Source organism: Suncus etruscus, chromosome 5, assembly GCF_024139225.1.
Source record: "Suncus etruscus isolate mSunEtr1 chromosome 5, mSunEtr1.pri.cur, whole genome shotgun sequence".
NCBI lineage: Eukaryota > Metazoa > Chordata > Mammalia > Eulipotyphla > Soricidae > Suncus > Suncus etruscus.
This window is the reverse complement of record NC_064852.1, coordinates 60438905-60447525: the sequence shown is the minus strand read 5'-3', so window position 1 is coordinate 60447525 and position 8621 is coordinate 60438905. Positions and strand designations below refer to the sequence as shown.

The window sequence follows — 8621 nt, the reverse complement described above, 5'->3', positions numbered from 1 at the left end:
GTTGAGTTTAGAATATAAAATTCTCTATTAGAAAACAATTTTTGATATATTGGGACCCAGAAAATGGAGTCTACACTACTGTCCCTTCGGCCATCAGAAATCAAAATATGCTATCAACTTGTTCTTAGAAACACTGTCAAGGATTCCTGACTTATACCAATTATAATCTTCCTACCCAGCAATAACTAGCTTTCTTCACTATAGAAAACAGAAATTACTAACCTTTGAAAAATATCCCAGGGTAATAGAGAAAGTACAGCAGGTAAGGCACCCGATTTAGTCCCTGATTCCAAATATGGTTCCAGCTAGATGTGATTCGTTTTTTGTTGTTGTTGTTGTTGTTGTTTTGTTTCTCTACCTCCTTATGAAAAGCTTCACAAATTTGCATTTCATCCTTCCTTGCGCAGAGGCCATGCTAATATCTGTATTGCTCCGATTTTAGAATATGTGCTGCAGAAGTGAGCCCTAGATGTGATTCCTGAGCAAAGTCATTAGTAAATCTTGGACACAGCCAGGTGTAGTCCATGCAACCTGAAAAAATTAGGCTCACTTCAAGCTGAAAAATAAATCAATTCAACCATGGCATGATCCCTTGAGCACCAGTAGGAGTAAATCATGAGCATCTAAGTAGGGTTAATCTCCGATTACTTTTGCGAATATACTCTAAAAATAAAACTAACATTATTCCATACTTTCAAGTCTCTGTTTACGTTGAAGTTGGTTGGTGGGGGATTGTGACACACCCATTGGTGCTCAGGGATTACTGCTGGATCTTTTTTTTTTTTCCCCAACACCCAGTGAAGCTCAGGGGTTACTCCTGAAGAGATTAGGATGTCTATGAAGTACAGGTGACCTAACTGGGGTCAGTTGCATGTAAGGTAAGTGCCTTAATTTTTGTGCTATCTCGCCTGCCCCACCATTGCATATTTTAATGCTGCATAAAACTTGTTTCAATACAAAATCCCATGGAACTGTGTTCTACTGCTTATCAAACACTATACTTGCATTCCATGGATTGTGTCCCCTCAAGTAAATATTAAAACCATTATTAAGCCATTCTTTCATTTTTGTAATTTCACAATGTAAAAACAAAATTACATTTTATTCATAGAAAAAATAGGATGATACTGACAAAATCACATGTGTTAACATCCAAGTTTTCCCTTGAGCAATTGTCAATGGTTTTTGAAAATGAAAAATAAAATAGAAGAAATGTCGAAAAATGCAATACTCCTAATGCAATTAAGGAAACAATGCTTTTATTTACTGTTACTTTAGAAAAGTACAGTAAGAAATAAAGATGTGACTACATTCAATATAGAGTAAAACTAGATGTAACTAGATTCATGCCATGATGAATCTTAAAAGAAGGATAATACTTAATGCTGATTATTTTATAAAGAAACATAAATATGATAAATGTAGTTCAGCCAACCTTGGCATAGTATGTTTTGTCTTGTGCAGGTTAGTAAGGTCTTAGTGAAGTTAGTGATAATTTTGATAATAAAAGGCTGTGATAATGTGTTTCCCAAAACTCTCCTTGGTGGCATCATGTCTTGTAAAAGTTTTAATCGTAGCAGACAGCCTAGTAGAGAAAGTCTGTGGTTGCTCTAAATTGTGTTTAAAAGAATTTTCTTGGTTTCAATTTCTTCAGAAGTAATGAGCAAGTTATTATATTTGAATCATCATACTGACTTTCCTTTATTCATTTGAATGAATCTATAGAGTTCTTATAAATTTTTCAGTGTCTTGTAAAAATATATACTAGTGAATAGTTCTCAGATTTCAGATGGTGTTATCTTTTCCATCAGTTTCAAGAGCCTGTTATTTCCTCTTAAAACACTTTATGGTTTGTGAGATTGCTTACAGAACAATCTATGTAATAACTTAACTTTGGAATGAGAGAAATTGGGAGTTTTAGTAGTATGAATCAAGCAATAATACAACAAAAATTCTACTTGACTGAAATCATTGTTAGCTCTTGTATATTTAAAATTTGAGCAGCAATAAAAAATTTTAAAGGCAGGTTTATGTGTTATATAATTTTATGTTTCACTCCATATTAGTAAAACAAGAAACAAAAATATTGACTTATATATGACAAATAACTACTTAGCCTTTTTTACTGTACAACTGAGTTCTCAATGAAGACTTATGTTTACTGACATTTTATATACTAGAATTTTTTGAGTATAATGTTGAATATTTACTGCTAGATGCTGACTAAAACAGTAACTTGCAAGGTATAAGGTATTTTTGACATAAAAATAGGTAGTGGCTTCATAAGTATTTAAGTCCTCTGAGCCTTCAGAACCTTTCCATGGTATGTAAGATCTGTCATTTGGAATGATTTTTCTAAGAGTTATTTTTATGGTTATAACATCAACTCTGTCATGCATGTTTCTGACAACAGTAGGTGATTTCAGAGAGACACACAGATAAAAATAAAGTCAGAATTTTTATCCTTTAGTATCCATGCCAAGGGCAGAGGCTCTGACACTGTGATATCTTCTCTCTAATGCAAAAAATATGATATAAATATTCTAACTTTTGTGGAGTGTTTCTCTTCCCTGAGACAGGATAACACTCTTTTTGTTATTTTAAAACCTCACTGATTTGTAATCACATACATCTAGAAATGGATGCTGTATAATTTTTCTTACTTCTCTGGAACCAATCACTGTTGCCAGCTAGATTCTGTAAAGTTATTATCTATTAGGTATTATCTAATTCTACCCCTATCTCACTACCCATCGCTTTTTAAAAAATATGTTAACATTAATGGTTTACAGTATCATAAATGATATGGCTTACTTTAATACGCAGCACTCTCCAATATGCACACTCTTTAATACGCACACTCCACCAATGTTCACTTTCCACCTATATTCCCCCAACCTTTTTTTTTAATTTCCACTCATCCCTCTCATCTCTTGTCTTTGTTAGATTTCTGTTAAAGACAAGTTCTTAGTCTTTATTTTTACTACTAAGTTTTATTGTAATTTATGTACACACTTAATTCTGCATAAATGTTTACTACCAACCTGGGAATAAGATCCTTTTGGAATTAAGATGATCACTTTCTCAGGCTACTAGCCCCATAATAAATCAGTTTTTTTTAATGCCAATCCTTGCATCATAATTCATTGACTTTTGAGTAACAAGTAACCAAGTTCGGATTCAATAAAAGCCCTAGATATTTTTCTGGAAGCATTGTTATTTTGTTATTTTATTTTATTATTATTTTGTATTTGAGTCACACATAGCAAAGCTCAGGTATCACTGCCAACTCTGTACTAAAGAATTTCTCCTGGCTGTGCTAAAGGTACCATATAAAATGCCAGGAATCGAACTTTGTTAGACCTCTCAAGCAAGCACCTAACTTGTTCTCTTATCTCTCTGGTTCTGGAAACCACGTTTATTATGTTGATTTATCACCAATGTTGGTAAATTTGAACTTCCTTTTCTTTTTTTTTTAACTTTCCTTCCTCCTTCCTTTGATTGAACTCAAACTGTCAAATTTGTCAGAATGTAATGTGATGTCCTAATTATCCTTTTCTTTATGAAATAACATAGGATGTGATTGAAGTTTTGGACTTATTTAAAAGTCAAAATATATATTTTGCTTAGCTATCCCTTGAGTTTGACAGTATTACACTCTAATTCTATGAATCTAAGGCTTTTGTTATTGTTTCTTGTTGCAATTTAATGAATATTCATGAGCCTAATATCAAAAACAGTATTAATTTTGAACATTATTTTTTAATCATTTGACATTATACTTTCAACGTCAGAGTCAAACTCAAAACTAAAATATAATCGTGAAAACTTTTTAATAATTAATTTTCTGAATTTTGGAAATTTACTAAATATGTATGTTCAAATAGTTAAGAGGCAATATTGAAAACTTTATTATGGCGTTAAAATTTTTCTTTTTTAATTCATTTGCTCAATATTTAAAATTTATAAGCACTGAAATGCAATGGTGAAGAAAAATAAACAACAAAATTTCCTACCCTAGATAATTATATTCTAACAAAAATGTGTTTCAACATAAAGTATTGCATCTTATAATTAACAATAAAAATAAATCTAATTATAAAAAAATCATAAATAATTTTATTTTTCCAGCTTAAGTCATAAGTAGATTTCCTAAATATAAAATACTTAGAAATTAGAGTAGAATAATAATAAAAATGTCTAACACTTATATTTTAAATTTTCTACAAAGTTAATAAAAGTATAAAAGAGTTGAACTGTATATATAAATATTAAGCATTCTAAAAATTTTATGGAGTTACTATGATTTACAAAGTTATTCACAGCAGAGTTTCAGCTACACAATCTAATGTAAAACACACCGCAAGTGTCCCCAATTTCCCCATACCCCAATTTTCCTCCCCTTCTGGACAGGCACATTTGTTTGGTTACTATAGCTTGGGTATTATGTCTACAGTATTGCTCGCACTTTGATTTATATGTATATAATATATATAATACACCATATTTCCATACCACCAATGTGCTTGATGTCTCTTCTTCCTGTCCTTGTTACTTCTCATTCATTTCCTCTTACTTCCCCAAGCAATTTATTTTTATCCCTATTCTTTTATGTGTCATAATGTATAGATTTATGACAGTTGTTTTTATTACTCTCTTTTTAAATTTACAGCTCAGTAAAAATGGCAATTCAAAATATGTGTACTTTCTAGATATGCCAATCATTCTAAAATAAGAGTCTAGTTCAGAAGAGGGGGCTTTAGAGATGAAGGCTGGGTCAACTTTCTGCCAAAGTTTCTAGAAGAAAAATGAAAATGTCAGTCAATCATATATTTCCAAATATTTAGGTACTTGAGAAGGCATAAGCAAAGTGTAAGTGTGAGAGACTGAACTTTCAGTTTTAAATATTTTCACCAGAGATGTCACTGAACTCTCTCTCTCTCTTTTTTTTTATATATAGGTCTTCCCCTCATGGAGCTGCAGACCTGGTATCTGAGTGAGAAGATGCACTCCTGGCAAAAAGAAGGCACCTGGAGTTGGGACACCTTTTTCCCCTCTTCTTTGTTCTCTTCCTCTAGATGTTTGCTTTTTCCACTCAACCATGGCCATTTTGGCCCCCATTTCTTTTCTTTGCTTTTTGTTAATTAATATCTTTAAGCACCATGACTACAACATGTTTGTAGTTAGGTTTCAGTTATATAAAAGAACACCCCCTCTTTACCAGTGCATTCCCACCACCAATGCCCTCTTCTCCCTCCTCCTACAACCCCTACCTACATTTGAGACAGGCATTTTATTCATCTCACTCACTATCATTGTCATGATAGTTTTCTGTGTAATTATTTCTCTAACTTAATTCAACACTTTATGGTAAACTTTATACTGTGGGCTGGTCCTTTTATTTCTCATCTCTATTGGCTCTGGGTATTATTACAAAGCTATCTTTTATTTTTCTTAAATCCCACAGATGAGTGAGATTATGCTGTGTCTATCTCTCTCCCTCTGACTTATTTCACTCAGCAGAATTTCACTCATCAAGGGAATCCAGATAGGAAAGGAAGAAGTCAAGCTCTCGCTTTCTGCAGATGACATGATACTCTACTTAGAAAACCCTAAAGAATCTACCAAAAAGCTTCTAGAAACAATAGACTCATATAGCAAGGTGGCAGGATACAAAATTAACACACAAAAATCAATGGCCTTTCTATACACCAATAGTAATAAGGAAGAAATGGACATTAAGAAAACAACCCAGGCCCGGAGAGATAGCACAGCTGCATTTTCCTTGCAAGTAGCCAATTCAGGACCAAAAGGTGATTGGTTCGAATCCCGGTGTCCCATATGGTCCCCCATGCCTGCCAGGAGCTATTTCTCAGCAGACAGCCAGGAGTAACTCCTGGGCACCACTGGGTGTGGCCCAAAAAACAAAAAACAAACAAAAAAACAAAAACAAAGAAAAGAAAAGAAAACAGCCCCATTCACAATAGTGCCACACAAACTCAAATATCTTGGAATTAACTTGACTAAAATCATGAAGGACCTATACAAAGAAAACTATAAAACTCTGCTCCAAGAAATATGAGATGACATACAGAAATGGAAACACATACCCTGCTCATGGATTGGCAGGATTAACATCATTAAAATGGCAATAATCCCCAAAGCATTGTACAGATTTAATGCGATTCCTCTAAAGATACCCATGGTATTCTTCAAAAAAGTGGATCAGGCACTTTTGAAATTTATTTGGAACAATAAACACCCTAGAATAGCTAAAGCAATCATTAGGAAAAAGAATATGGGAGGAACAACTTTCCCCAACTTTAAACTTTACTACAAAGCGATAGTTATCAAAACAGCATGGTATTGGAATAAAGACAGGACTTCAGATCAGTGGAATAAGCTTGAATATTCTGAGATTGTCCCCAGACATACAATCACCTATTTTTTGATAAAGGAGCAAGAAATCCTAAATGGAACAAAGAAAGCCTCTTCAACAAGTGGAGTTGGCATAACTGGCTAGCCACTTGCAAAAAATTGAACTTAGACCCCCAGTTAACCTCATATACAAAGGTAAAATCCAAATGGATGAAAGACCTCGATATCAGACCCGAGACCATAAGATACATTGAATAACACGTAGGTAAAACACTCCAGGACTTTGAGACTAATTGCATCTTCAAGGAGGAAACTGCACTCTCCAAGCAAGTGAAAGCAGAGATTAACAGATGGGAACATATTAAGCTGAGAAGCTTCTGCTCCTCAAAGGAAATAGCGCCCAGGATACAAGAGCCACCCACTGAGTGGGAGAAACTATTCACCCAATACCCATCAGATAAGAGGCTAATCTCCAAAATATACAGGGCACTGACAGAACTTTACAAGAAAAAACATCTAGTCCCATCAAAAAATGGGGAGAAGAAATGGACAGACGCTTCGACAAAGAAGAAATACAAATGGCCAAAAGACACATGAAAAAATGTTCCACATCACTAATCAGGGAGATGCAAATCAAAACAACTATGAGGTACCACCTCACACCACAGAGATTGGCACACATCATAAAGAATGAGAATAAGCAGTGTTGGCGGGGATGTGGAGAGAAAGGAACTCTTATCCACTGCTGGTGTGAATGCCCCCTAGTTCAACCTTTATGGAAAGTGATATGGAGATTCCTCCAAAAACTGGAAATCAAGCTCCCATACGATCCAGCTATACCACTCCTAGGAAAATATCCTAGGAACACAAAAATACAATACAAAAATCCCTTCCTTACACCTATATTTATTGCAGCACTATTTACCATAGCAAGACTCTGGAAACAACCAAGATACCCTTCAACAGATGAATGGCTAAAGAAACGGTGGTACATATACACAATCGAATATTATGCAGCCGTCAGGAGAGATGAAGTCATGAAATTTTCCTATACATGGATGTACATGGAATTTATTATGCTGAGTGAAATAAGTCAGAGAGAGATAAAAAAATATAGAATGGTCTTATTTATCTATGGGTTTTAAGAAAAATGAAAGACATTCTTGCAATAATAATTTTCAGACACAAAAGAGAGAAGGGCTGGAAGTTATAGCTCACCTCATGAAGCTCACCACAAATAGGGATGAGTTTAGTTAGAGAAATAACTACATTTCGAACTATCCTAATAATGAGAATGTATGAAGGAAATAGAAAGCCTGTCTAGATTACAGGCTGGGGTTGGGTGGGGAGCAGGGAGAGTTGGGACATTGGTGATGGGAATGTTGCACTGGTGTTGGGTGGTGTTCTTTACATGACTGAAACCCAAACAACACAATCATGTATGTAATCAAGGTGTCACTGAACTCTCTTATTTCAGATTAAGTTTCATCAACATTAAAACAAAATATAATTTTAACATTTTATGACAAAATATTCCATGCCATGCTGATTGGTCTCTTAAAGTTCTATTGATATAAAACTATCATTCTTTTAACCATTCAACATTATTTTACCTTATAGTAAAAACAATTCAAATGAACTTGTAATAGCTGTCAATAATGTTCATTGTCACATTATAATAAAGAAATTTTATCCTCAAAAATTGACACAATGAGATGATTATCTTGGAAGAAATATTCTAAGGAAAATAAATTTTAAATAAATTCATTGAATTATTTCTAAGGAATTTACTTTTAAATTTAAGACTTAGTTAGATATGTACTATATTTTTTATAAAGATATGCATTTATATATAGACAGATGCACAATATGCATATGTACACATGATCACATAAATAATATGTATCAAACATGTATTTATATAAACTCAAGTATAATATAAAATGTAGGGGTAAGGAAAGTGTAAATAGGCATAGCGTAGGTATATTTTGGGCTACTACTTTTCCATAGTGAGTTTTTGTTCTGTCTTCAGATAGTCTGCCTCTAGTAGATTCAATGTATGCAAATAAAAATGTTCTAAAAAGAGTCTTGTTTATTTTAAGAAAATGGATTTATTTTTGAAAAAGTTCAGGTCAATATCATAAACATCCTTTAAATAATTTAATAATGACAGTCTTTCTTAGTGAATATATGTTATGTACTGTGATGTCTGTTGTGAAAACTGTATAACTTCCATCTCAAAT

The 8621-nt window shown here is 33.4% G+C and overlaps 1 non-coding gene across 1 annotated transcript; it reads right to left on the bottom strand.

Annotated features, from left to right (window-relative positions):
• Positions 1-358: 358 nt before the first annotated feature.
• LOC126009905 (U6 spliceosomal RNA) lies at positions 359-466 on the bottom strand. Its single transcript, XR_007496073.1, has one exon. It is a non-coding gene; the product is annotated as a U6 spliceosomal RNA (small nuclear RNA).
• Between the last annotated feature and the right edge of the window lie 8155 nt (positions 467-8621).